General features: G+C 38.6%; 1 long non-coding RNA gene across 1 annotated transcript in view; it reads left to right on the top strand.

The window, feature by feature from the left end:
• The first annotated feature begins 333 nt into the window (after positions 1 to 333).
• Positions 334 to 13,053, top strand: part of LOC148045626 (uncharacterized) — a 32,292-nt gene continuing 19,572 nt past the window's right edge. The window contains exon 1 of the long non-coding RNA XR_015696608.1: positions 334 to 405. This is a non-coding gene — a long non-coding RNA (uncharacterized LOC148045626). The remainder of the gene's footprint in view (positions 406 to 13,053) is intronic.

Raw genomic sequence — 13,053 nt, 5'->3', positions numbered from 1 at the left:
AACAAATTCTGATTTCACAATACTGAAGTGGTAACCTGTAAGCACATGTTAACATTTGGAGAGGCGTCCTGCAAACTTTCAAGTCAGGATCTTGATTTATTTAAATAAACCATAACTGCCTGTCTGAATGATTCCTCCATCAATTATTTTTTTACACATTAGAGGCTTTTTACTTAGTCCTCGTGACGAACCCTTGTTTTGGTTCTGCCCTCAGAGTGGTAGATACATAGATGCTCATGAAGTCATACTCTTTCTTGTGGCTCACATGCAATAATTTATACATGGAACAGGGGCTGCCCCACCAAAGAAGCATTTTCTGAAGCAACTGAAGGCAAGGCAAGGTACAATGGATGGAAACTAATCAAGGAGAGAAGCAACTCGGAACTAAGAAGAAATTTCCTAAAGGTGAGAACAATAAACCATTGAGATGGGTTGCCTTCAGAGGTTGTGGGTGCTCCATCACTGTGGGCTTTACAAATGAGACTGGACAGCCATTGAAATGTTATAGGGCCATGATGGTGAACCTATGGTATATGTGCCAAGGTATGCAGAGCCCTTTCCGTGGGCATGCGCATCGTCGCCAGTTGCTCTTCTGGATTTTGTTGCATGCATGCTGGCCAGCTGGTCCATTGCTCATGTGCACTGGCTAGCTGCTGTCTTCTGGGTTCTGGAACGCATGTTGGTCTTTGTGTGAAGACCAGCTGGCGGCATGCATGTGCACAGATCAGACCCTGGAAGAGAGCAGCTGGCCGGTGCGCATGGACAATGGACAGCTGGCCACATGCATGCATATGCTGGAACTCAGCAAAGCAGTTGGCTGCCGCATGCATGTGCACTGGCTAGTTGCTCTCGTCTTGGGTCCAGGTGTCCGGTGCTCTGGTGTGTACGTGCATGTTCCAGTTTCAGCACTCAGTGCTGAAAAGGTTAGCAATAGCAATAGCAGTTAGACTTATATACTGCTTCATAGGGCTTTCAGCCCTCTCTAAGCGGTTTACAGAGTCAGCATATCGCCCCCACAGTCTGGGTCCTCATTTCACCCACCTCGGAAGGATGGAAGGCTGAGTCAACCTTGAGCCGGTGAGATTAGAACCGCTGAACTGCAGATAACAGTCAGCTGAAGTGGTCTGCAGTATTGCACCCTAACCACTGTGCCACCTCGGCTCTTAACCATCACTGGTATAGGGTCTCCTGCTTAATCTATCTTTTATATGCCACTTGTCTATCTGTGACTTTTCCTCCGGTCTCTCAAGTTCATTTCCACATTCCATTACATGCAGCTTATGCCTGGCACAGATATATAGGTAACAGTTATGAGAATGAGAAATAGAGGGTGGGGGAGGGACTCCAATCTGGTTGTTTTCTTCCTTCACATGCAGGCCATAGAGTCAATTTGGATACAAGCAGAACATTAGCTTGAAAGAATAGAGGAGAAAGTTGGCTGGTTCGGAGCATTGCTTCCTTAAAATCTTTCAGGTAAGGTGAAGCAATACAATAGTGGGGCTGCCTTATTTTGCAGAGAGATCGTGCTGTACTGGAGCTAAATGTTATTATGTTCCATCAAGAGCACAGTGAAAGCAATGCTCCAAATCAGACTCAGCTGTGACATTGCTTTCCTGCAAAGTTATGGATTATGAACTTTCACTCAACCCCAAGCCCAATTATATTATAACTTAAGAAGGGCCTCAAAATTGGAAGAATGAATGAAATACATGCTGTGAGGTTGTTGTAGATTTTTCCCCCCTTTCCCTGCCAGGGACATTAAAAAAAAAAAGAAGAAAAAAAGATGGAATGGGGAAAAGCACATTTTCCTCTTTCCTAACACCAGAAAACTCCAGCTCCCAAAATATGTAGTGCAGAAGAGGCCAGGAATATCTCTGAAACATGCAGTAGATAGCATTCTTTTCCCTGGCAGATTGGGAGAAAAGAATTTTTCTTTGGCTTTTTCTGCCAAACTTTTCCTCTTTTCTAACCAGCTGCAAAGATTGTTGCAAAGCTCCTGTTCAGGGCTGTTCATTCTTAGAGGTTGGCAGTACTTATGAGTTAATGTGTGTAGAGTGCTAAAATATCTTTGTTGCCTTTTAAACCACAGGAGACAGAGGGGAATTTCTCATGGAATTGTACTACTGCTCTCTCAGATTGAAGTGAATTTTCAGACTGAAATGTCTATGAATATCTTTTGTTCATGCAAGAAGGTTACAACCCAGGTCATAACAACTGGGTTTATCTCCCATCATATTTTTTTGTTAGTGGTTATTAATAACGACAGTATTAGGATTGAGTAATCCTTCAATGTAGGGTATGAGGTGGCTCAGTGGCTAAGATGCTGAGCTTGTCGATCAGAAAGGTCAGCAGTTCAATGGTTCAAATCACTATTTCTGTGTAAGAGAGTGAGCTCCCGTACTTGTCTCAGCTTCTGCCAAGCAGTTCGAACGCATGTAAAAATGCAAGTAGAAAAATAGGGACCACTTTGGTGGGAAAGTAACAGCATTCCGTATGCCTTCAGCATTTAGTCATGCCAGTCACTTGACCACGGAGACATCTTTGGACAGTGCTGGCTCTTCGGCTTTGAAACAGAGATGAGCACCGCCCCCTAGAGTTGGGAACGAGTAGCACATATATGCGAGGAGAACCTTTACCTCTACCTTTAATGCTTCAGATCTGAAGGCCAAAAGGTGTTTTGGAGCATGCAAGGACATGCAGCCTCCAACTCCTTAAATCAAGTGTATCTTCTCCTTAAAAAAAAAAGAGTTGCAGATAGATGCTATGTGAAAGTGTACTCCATAAACCTAATCACTATCATTGTCTACCTTTTCAGCAATGCATTTGTTTTTCACTTTATTTTTCCCTATCACATATAATATTACAAATATATAATGTGATTCATGTATATACAAAGTAAGAAGTCAGCTGTGCTGTACAAAAAATAATAGCTTATATCAGTCCTGCTAGCGACCGGTTTGTTGTTGTTTCCACCTCAAGGCTACATTTCTGGGGAAAAAAGTGATTAAATATGGTATAAGCAGCTTGTATATTTCAAATTACTTGGAAGTCATGTGCTACTGCACATGAAAGGCAGAAAATAAAATAGACATGCAACACACTTTGTTCTAAACAAAGCTTTGCAGATTGGCATGAAGTTGAACCTCAAATGCTATATTCAAAGAATCTGGAAGATATGAGTAATTTGGGAATGTGTTGTGGTGCTGTTTAATTTTTTAAAAAATTGACCTATAGTTGACAGAGTACAACAACTAGCTAATAGTTATTGTAAGTAGTGAAACGTCAGTGTTTTCAGAAGACAAGAGTTTTTTAAGACAAATCCTTCAGGCCAATATTTTACTTCCATCTGTTTGCAGTAAATATTTCTAAGAGGTTTTTGGCTGAAGACAAAAAAAGATATAATGTGCCCATTGTCAGTGCTGTTCCTAAGCATATGGCTATATACTGTATGATTATCTGGGGAAGATTATTCAAAAAGTTGATCAAAATGTATTTGTTCTCAGTGCCAAAAATGTGGGCCTTTAGTACTAGAATTGTAAGGAATCCATTGCTCTCCAATTGGAAGAGGTAGATTATTTCCATAATATTATTATAAATCCCCCCATTTTCTTCCCAGAGTAGGCTAGCCCACAGTTACCAATTTTGAAGTCATCTTATACATTAAGCTGTGCAGTAAAATATTTTTATGAAGCTATTTCCCATGGTTTTAAAGACTGCAGTTTAGGATCTCAAAATCCGAAGGGAGAATTGACATTTTGGGACACTACATAAAAATTGAAGTGGGTAGCCAAAGTGCCAAAATATGACATGAGTGCCTTTTTAAAAAAAAATGAAATATCAAAACTGATTTGTTTGCAATAATTACCTAATCCTCGCTCCTTTCCTTTTAGCCTATTTATGTAAGATTAAGTTACCACAATTCCAAATGATATCAGAGGCTCCGCTATCATGGCTCTTTAGCCAAATGAATTGTCGTCTCTTGTAAACAATCTTGCGATCTGATTTCCATAGGGACGAAAGTTGTAAAAGGCCTGGGATTTGTGATGGATTTACACATATACTGTTTCAGTTAAGTTACCAAGGTCAACTGAACAGCCCTTTTCCTCGGAGTCTCAAACATGCTTGCCACCCAGTTGCTCTTGCTATATGCTAAGAATTAGGAAATGATACTTTAAAGGGATGTTTGAACTTAATGGTATTCCAATGCTGCAGAGTTTTAAAGAGATTGGGGGTGGGAGTAATGTGTTCCCAAGAGCTGCTAGGAAGTTTTGCTTTCATTAAAATGTGGGGTATGTGAACAAGGTGAGTCTAATGCTATAATATTCAACTTCTTTATTAGAATGTTGCATCGATTTGAAGTATAATTACAAGAATAGTTTAAAGCTAATGCCTGTCACAGGACCCATTAACCCCCCCCCCAAACCCCGTGTGTGTGTGTGTGTTCTCCAACCAAATTTCATCCCTAATTCTTAAACGTTGGGATGCTGGTGGTAGTTATGTCCTAACAACAGAAAAAACCATATGGAGTATAAGTGCTTAAATACTATTTGGTTGTTTGGGCCAGTTTGACCTATAAAATGCTTTGTGTTAAGGAGATGATATGATTTCTCTATTGAGGAGCAGAGTCAATGCCTCTGACCCGCTGAGAAACATAGTGTTGTTTCACAGCTACAGGCAGCAATTGGAAGGGTCAGAAAAAGCAACAGGGTGGGAGCAAGATTTATATGAAACCCTCCTTATACTATTGGGGAGGAGGTCTCAGAAGCATCACTGGATCACCCTTTTAAATTTTTGCAAAGCCCTAAATATCATCCAAAGTTACAAAGATATAATATTATCCAGAATCAGCCCAACAATATTGGACTTGATTCAGTTCTGATTACCTGAAATAGTTGGCATTAGGACATTGAAATGTTGAGTTCAAAAAAATTACCGTAGATTAACAGTTCTTATACAATTCCCATATCTGGTCTGATTGTTTTTGCAACTTGGAGAACAGTTCCTTTGTGATTCCTATCACTCTAGTAATTTCATTTGATATAATAAAGAGAATCAGGTTAAAATATGATCTAGAGATTGCACTTATTGTGGACTGATTAATATGCTTGTTCCATGACCCCACTATCATGAGGAAAAGCATAAAGATACATTGTTCTCAGCTAGTGCCCTATATATTCATACTTGCTGTGTGCCAGAAAAGCCTTCTTTGATTAGCCACACCAAAACACTCCTGAAGAGGTAGGCATTTTTTTCAGACTCACATTTTTATAATCAAGTAGTAAATTTGGAGACTAATCATAAGTGGTACCTTTTCTCTGTGTGTGCAAAGGAAGTTCATCAGGATTTCTCTCCAACCCCATTAAAAATAAAGTACCTGACTACAATAATTAAAGATGTATTGCTCTCATATCTAAAGTTCAATTCACAGGATCATAATATGGATTCTGAGATCTACATTAAGTTTTCCTAGGTTCTTGTTTTATGGACTAATATTTTGTTAATGAAGTTCTGCTAAAAATGAAGGAATCTCATGCTTCCCTTACTTTCTGCTTCCTCAGCCAAACTATGAAGCACTATATAAGTTATTTTGTTCTGTTCTTAAGTAATAATTATTATTGTTATGGTTGGTCATATCGTAAGAAAGATGTTTATGCTGGATTGGGAATTTTCATCAAGTCCTTCCGAAGGAACCAGATAGATAGATATTTTTGTTTCATGGTATTAAAGGTTTTGTTGCAGGATATAAGCTGTTCCAAGTATAGTTGCCTTTTGCAATTGACAGATGGTGTTTTTGTCAATGCTGATGGTGTTCAAAAAATATTCCAGATGTTTTGGTGTACCAGGTTGCCTATTGCTATTGGATTATTTGATTTCTGTTGTAACAATCATTCTATTTCTATTTTCTTCTTTTCTTCCAATTCTTTTTTCTCTTTTTTCTTCTTTTCTCTAGGACTTGGAACATACACTATCCAAACTATTTTTTTGTCTTTCTTATTAACAGTTATTAAATCGGTGATGTTATATGGCAGGTGCTTGCCTGTTTGAATTCTAAAATCACAAAGAAGTTTAGCTTCTTTTCAGTTTCTAATATTTTCTCTATTTGATGGTCCTACCAGTTCTTGCTTGCAGATATTCTAATGCATCATTGTTGCTCCTTTGTCACGCCATTGACGGTGCGATCTTCTTGCGGCAACTAACTAGGCGGTCCACTGTTTCTTCAGCTTTTTTGCAATGTCAGCCTTTATTGTCTGTTGCTTTCTTCTAAATTCTGGCTTGTTCTTAACGCTTGGTCTGTACAGTCAGTTATTTTTATTTACATTTTTTTTCTGTGTGTCATTCTTTAGAATTGAAATCTCACAGTCTCTTATGACATGTAAGTTGAGCATGGAAGAGCAGGATAATATAATGAATGCACAAAACTGTAGAAATCTGTAGGATATCATTCTTCAAGCTCCTTTATAGTACTATGATGACATCATTTTTTTTTTAGTCAGTCATGCCTGTGATGAAACCTAATTCTTTTGGATTTTCATTACTATGCACTTATATTAGCTTCCTATTTGAGAGCCAAATCCCACTACATGTTATCATGCCCTACCAGATGAGACCTATTAAATATTCTAAAACTTGTCTGCATTTTTTTGTGTATTCCATCCTCATTTTATTACGTTTCTTTCCCCCCTCCCTTGACTGGATGGGAAAAAGAGAGTTCCCAGTGAGGTCAATACTTCCTCTCCTGTAGCAGACAAGTCAACAGAAGATGACATTTATGCAAATCTCTACCCTGCTATGGAAATACATGCACAAGGATTCCATTACCACATTCATTAGGCTGCACTATCTTGAATACAGATCAGGAGCTGTAATAGATTGAACAGCTGATTGACCCCACTTAGCCAAATCTCTGTGATACTAGCTAAATATTTCAGACAGCAGGAAGAACAGGGGAATATTTCAGCTCTTTGGAATCTTTGTGCTTTGATTTTTAAATGTTTGTTGTTGCGGCTAAGTTTCTGAATATTGTGTAAGAAAAGCAAAAATCATGATCCTTCTCAAAATCTGCCTAGGCTCATTTTAGGTCCATGGGCTTTAGTGAGGGTTTGGGAAAAGCTGTGTGAAAGATGTTGTCACATAAGTTATACTCTTACAGAAAAGCTTTCTTTGGCATTCAGAAGGGAATAGTTCTTTATTGGTCACACATATTGAAGGATTATGCTATAGTTTAAACATAATTAGAATCAGATGGGGGGCGGAAGTAAAATCTACTTCTACATTCAGGTTCCTTCAATAGAAAGGTGGGATGTGCCACAATCCTAGTAGGTGGCTGCTGAATGATTTTGTTGCTCTCTGCTCTTTGGATGGCTGCAGAAAAGCTGGCCAATGGCCATACTTCTGGAAGGATGTTAATTTTACTCTTTTGTCATCATGGACAGCATCAGGGTAGGAGAACAAAGAATTGAATGGTTTTGTTTATAATCGCAAGGAACAGTTTCACATGGGCTGGCCAGACACAATGTTTTGGGGAAAAGATCTCAAGTTTTATGTTAGGGCTTGCTGCACATTTTCTGTTCATAGTATGCATCTAACACAGGGGTCAGCAACCCTAAATACTCAAAGAGCCATAAAGGTCCTAACCAAAAGCCCCCCCATTCAATTCTGGAGTCGACTGGAAGTCTGCTTCTGCCAGGATAGAGTCTCCTCCTAGCGTGGCATCCTTTTCTCTGCCAACCAGAAGTCTGGTTCCCCCACCATAGTCTCCTCCTAGCATGGTGTCCTTTTTCCTCTACCCTAACCCTAACCCTATCAATTGTGGAGCCGACCGGTGACAAGGAGCTGCAGCAGAGGGATGAAAGAGCCACATGCGGCTCCAGAGCTGCGGGTTGCTGACCTCTGATCTAACCAATCCTTATTCTTCTAGTCAGTGTTTACTTCAGGCTCTAATACTCCTTTCTTTCCAATCTGGCCACCTTCCTCTAAAAGGTCATTTCTTAGTGTTTGCATTGATTAGGTTGTTTTGGGTCTTATTGGAATTTGTATATAGAATGCTTCCTTACTTCCCTCCTTTGCTTAATTTTATTCATCATTATTAAGTAACAGACAATTCTGAGAAATGATATTTGCACTTCTAGAATGCATCAGGATTTGGGAAGGCTGCTGTGAAGGACAAGGAAATATGATGATATCAACCATCCTAGTTGTTCCATGGAGAGATGAGGTCATGACTGATAGTCTACCAGCCAGGAATAGAGCTGGCACATGTCTTTCAGTGGGTACCGAATGCCTTGATGGTACTTCTTTCTTTAACATTAAGCATCTGTCTCTTAACTGCATCTTGCTATATTAAAGTTCTACAGACTTCCTTATAAAGATTGGAGTGAGGTGGGGTGGGGAGTGGGCACCTCTTCCAGAAACGAGTAGATCGTGTACTTTCTTCCAAAGCCAACCTTCTGCTTCTTATGCTCCGGCTTTTTTCTTTTTCTGTTACAATTTGGGAGAAAGATAAGTGGAAGGATCAAACAGGTTGAGGGAGGGACTGTTTTCTTACTGCAAGAACATGGCCCTTTACATTGTGATTGTAATACAATCCATCCTCTCTGGGACTGTGAATGCTACAGTGCAAAACTGTGTTTGAAAACCTCTTTTATCATTCATCGTCTCCAAACTGAAATCATTTTTGACAACCTCTGCAGAAAACAAGCAGCTTTCTGGCTACTGGCGAGCCGATTAAAGGGAGGAAACACATGTTCACTGTCAGACTGAGCCCCTGGAGAAAGCAGTGACAACCTTTTAACCTCCTTTCTCAGTGAAAGTGCCCAAATATTTCTCTGGAACAAAATCCCAGCATTGTTTTAAGTAGCTCTTTTTCAATTAAAGGGCCCTATTTTCTTTAAGATATTTTTTTTTAAAAAAAAAACCTGCATTGGAAGCCGATTTGATTCCAGCCAAGGGAAGAGAATTGGCTAAGCAGAGAGTATATCTCCTTCGGAGAACTAACCTTTCTTTATGACTGTCTGACCACAGTTAAAATACCAGCAGACTTGAAAAAAAAACTCCACAACCTCAGCAGCGATTTCTTCTTATAAGCCAAAGCACTGCAGGAGTGAAATTTTCTAAACAGTGGGGAAGGCTGCCGAGCAGACATTATTAGCGCTTTGAGCATTATAATCTAGTTATGGAAACTTTTGTGAAGCATGAGGTGCCGCGCCAGAAAATTCCACCCATTACTTATGTATTTGTTATCAAGGAAAGCTCCCCCCCCCCCCCACCACCATTCCACTCTATTTAATCAGCAGCAGCAAGGGAAAAATGGCCTACTAGGAAAATAAAATGTTACATATTTTTATAAGAATAGTGAGTGCAGGTATCTTAATCCTCCTACTCCTTTGTAGGCACAAAAGGTGGATCTGTACATGCAGTGCATACAATCAATGTCCTGATTGCCACACTCGTGGAATATACAAAGCATGCTCAAACTCATCCGACCATCATTGTTTTCCTTCTATATTCGGCTTTTCTTTCCTTGACTGCTTTTCTGATGGCTCTTTTGATGCTGCCAAATACAATGTTTTTCAAAGTTATCGAATTATCAGTGTTACTTCTGGGATGCTGTCAGGGAAGAGGTTTGTTGCTGATGGGAAAAAGGGAGAATCACGCCTGGAAATTCACTACAGATATTAAAAACCTGATTAGAAAGAATAAAATATGGTTGTCTGACAAAATCCACTTGTGAAATTGATGAAAGAAGGGCCAAGCACCAAGGGAAGAGAAGGGGTCCCAATTTCTACTTTCTGAAAAGACCAGAAAAGATTTAATTTTTAAAAAAATCAAATACACAGAAGCCAAGGAACAAATTTGTTTTTATTCCTGAAGCAGCCTGGTCTAGAATTAAAACCGACCAAAGTGAGCTTGGAATATATAAATAAGTCCTACTGGATCTTATCATGTATTTGCCGATCATAGAATCAGTATGCTCCTCATTTTAGTGAATAATCTAAAGGGGCTAGGTAATCAATAAGAAGGCTAGAATTGCCTGCTCAAAATGGATACCAATTTGTTATTATAATCAACATTATGATTCCATGAAGTCCAACCTGTTCATTTCTCAGAAAGATTTCTTTACATTCTGAATCTGAAATTTCAGTTTATAAATGTTTTTTTAATCAATTCTAGCAAATAGATAAAGTGCTAGGATTATGGCATTTAGGGTGACTTTTTAAAAATAAATGCATACAATATGTTCTGTGTGCTTTATGTTTTTACCAAGCTGTTTGTTTGTAAATGACTGGCAGCTAGAATGAAGTGGCCACAATCCAGCAAAGGTTCATGTTCATTCATTCCTATCAAAATAAAGCAGAAAAGTCAGCTGCAATTAAAACTGGGTTAAATTATGTCTTCAGTGAGCCGTGAGTTCTCTTCTTATGGAAAAGAGGCTTCTGTTTTTCTACTTCATTCTCAGAGTGCTTTCAGAACTCCTTAGAATGGATTTTGATGGTGCTTGTGAACTTATTTCATTGCTGAAAGGCAGTGGAGAATGCTGTAACACATGCAGGGGTGGGTTTCAAATTTTTTTGCAAGGGATTCTCTGCCTGGTTACTGGGTGAGCATGGCCATGGTGGGCCAGAGTGGGATTTGGGGGTTCTCCAAACTGCACAGAATCTTAGCTAGAGGTTCTCCCAAACCCCTGCAAATCCCCAGCAGCCCACCCCTCATGGATGTTTCTTCTGCAGCATAACCTCTTGCTCACATTTCCTGGTCTGAAAAAGGTATGTGGGAAGAATTCTCCCTAATATCTTTACTTAGAATTTAATTGAAATATCACTTTACAGGAAGCCAACTATCAGGTTATCTTTGGAAGATCTTTGGAAGATATCTTTGGAATTACTTTGGAAAAAAAGAATGCTTGAACAGAGTTTTATAAAACTCTGTCAGTTTTATAAAACATTGCAGGTCAACTGCAATGTATAATTGCAGCCTTTTGTCTTTTCCTATGCTTCTATGTGTTAACTGAGTTGGTTTCTTTTGAGGAGTGAGGTTTTTTTTATTTTGCTATATTTGTATGAAAAAGGACTTAAATAAAACTTTTATTTAAACAGGAACCAGGAGTACTACAGTACTCAGGTACAGACTCTAAGGACACAGATAAACCTCCAAGTGCTTCAATAACATTCTAAAAGGATGCAAATGACCAGCTGTCTACAAGGAATATAAATCCTTCCATTCCCCACCAACCAGTCAGAGCTGAAGAAACTAATTGGATGACAAGCAAAACATCTTCAAAGAAAAAACAAGAAAGTCCTGAAAAAGCACTTTTGGAACAACTGTGGCCTGGATGACTGAGAATCTCTACAGACTTTTAAGGAGAGATTAAACCTAGAAATAAGGAGGAACTTTCTGACAGTGAGAACAATCAACCAATGGAACAACTTGCCTTCAGAAGTTGTGAGAGCTTCATCACTTGAGACTTTCAAGAAGAGAATGGACTGCCATTTGTCAGAAATGGTGTAGAGTCTCCTGCTTGAGCAAGGTGGTGGTGGTTGGACTAGATGACCTATAAGGTCCCTTTCAACTCTGTTAATCTGTTAAAAAAAGAAAGAAATCTGGAAAGTCATGGAGAATGAAGACCATTGGAAAAACAATTATGCCTTTTGGGAGGGTAGTTTTTAATGCATTTTATTATTGTTATTTTTGCAAAGTATCAAAGCTCTACTCAAGTTTTTGCACATTGTTTTTGCACCAAATTAAGTGTAAAAACTTGACTTGAGAGTTTTGCTTCTTTACAATAATAATCATAATAATAAAACATTAATTAAAAAAAAACTCTCCTCCCAAAACAATCCCTTTTCAATAAAGCAATCTTGAAAAAATACAGGAGCAAATGTTCAGCACAGCATTAGTTGGAGCCAGTTTCAAAGTTGCTGCTTTCAGAAGGAGTTTATCTCCTTTAATTTTAGCTACGCCAGATAACATATGCAACAGCATCCAGGTCAAGGCGCTAAACATTGTGAAACCAACTACAGATAGAATTTCTCTTTCTGTTACTGACCCAGCTTGAAAAAACAATCTCATATTCATTTAGTATTTTGACTCATGGATACCGCCTAATATAGAAAAGAGAAACAGAAGTCCTTGAGGCCAGTCATCTGTTGAAGCACAGCCAACACTTAGTTCCACTGCAAGGCAGCAGGTGTGAATCTGTGCCAACAGACATGAAGCCCAAACTCCAAATTGCAGAGAGTTAGCAGAAAGAGACCAGACCATGGGAAAAAGCCAAACATTTTTTTTATGCATCCTTTTTTTAAAATTAACAAACATGTAAAATACACACACACAAAACTTAGACGTACACCACATTTAGACAATACAATATGAAGCTTCCTGTTCTTTCTAATAGCAATTAACAATCGATACCGCTCACCTTATATTATTTCCCCTTCTATTGTATTTCATTTGGATTTCACCATTCTTAACCCTCTTATTTTACTCATAACTATTTTTTTGAGTTTTGTTATATTCCTTCATTGATTCTTGTTTCTTTCCTCCATCCACTTATACTATTTAGCCCATATCTGGTAGAATTCTGATTCTTCTTTTCCCTGGATTTCTTTAGTGAGTTTGTCCATTTCAGCACAATCCATAACCTTTCTTATTATTTCATCATCTTCGCTTGGAATTAATTTGTTTTTCATTTCTGGGCAAAGGCAATCCTTGCCTCTGTAATTATATGTAGTATTAAATACTGGATTTCTTTTTTGTATTTCGCAGACATTATTCCTAATAAAAAAACTTCCGGTTTCCATTCTATTTTAATACCTGTTATTGCCTCTAGCCAATTTTTGATCCTTTTCCAAAAAAAATTAGCCTCCTCACAGGTCCACCATAAATGGTAATATGTTCCGTGTATTGATTTGCATTTCCAACATTTTGGGGAGGTATTTGTTTAGATTTTAGCTAACCTTGTTGGTGCCAGGTGCCACCTGTAAAACATTTTGTACTGGTTTTCCTTGTATGCAACTGATAGTGTCATTTTTAAGTTTGTTCCCCAAAATTTTTCCC

The sequence above is a fragment of the Thamnophis sirtalis genome, unplaced genomic scaffold, assembly GCF_051295495.1.
Source record: "Thamnophis sirtalis isolate CommonGarterSnake01/CBP01778 unplaced genomic scaffold, rThaSir2_p1.2 scaffold_5, whole genome shotgun sequence".
Classification (NCBI taxonomy): Eukaryota; Metazoa; Chordata; class Lepidosauria; order Squamata; family Natricidae; genus Thamnophis; species Thamnophis sirtalis.
This window is presented reverse-complemented; position numbering and strand designations above follow the sequence as displayed.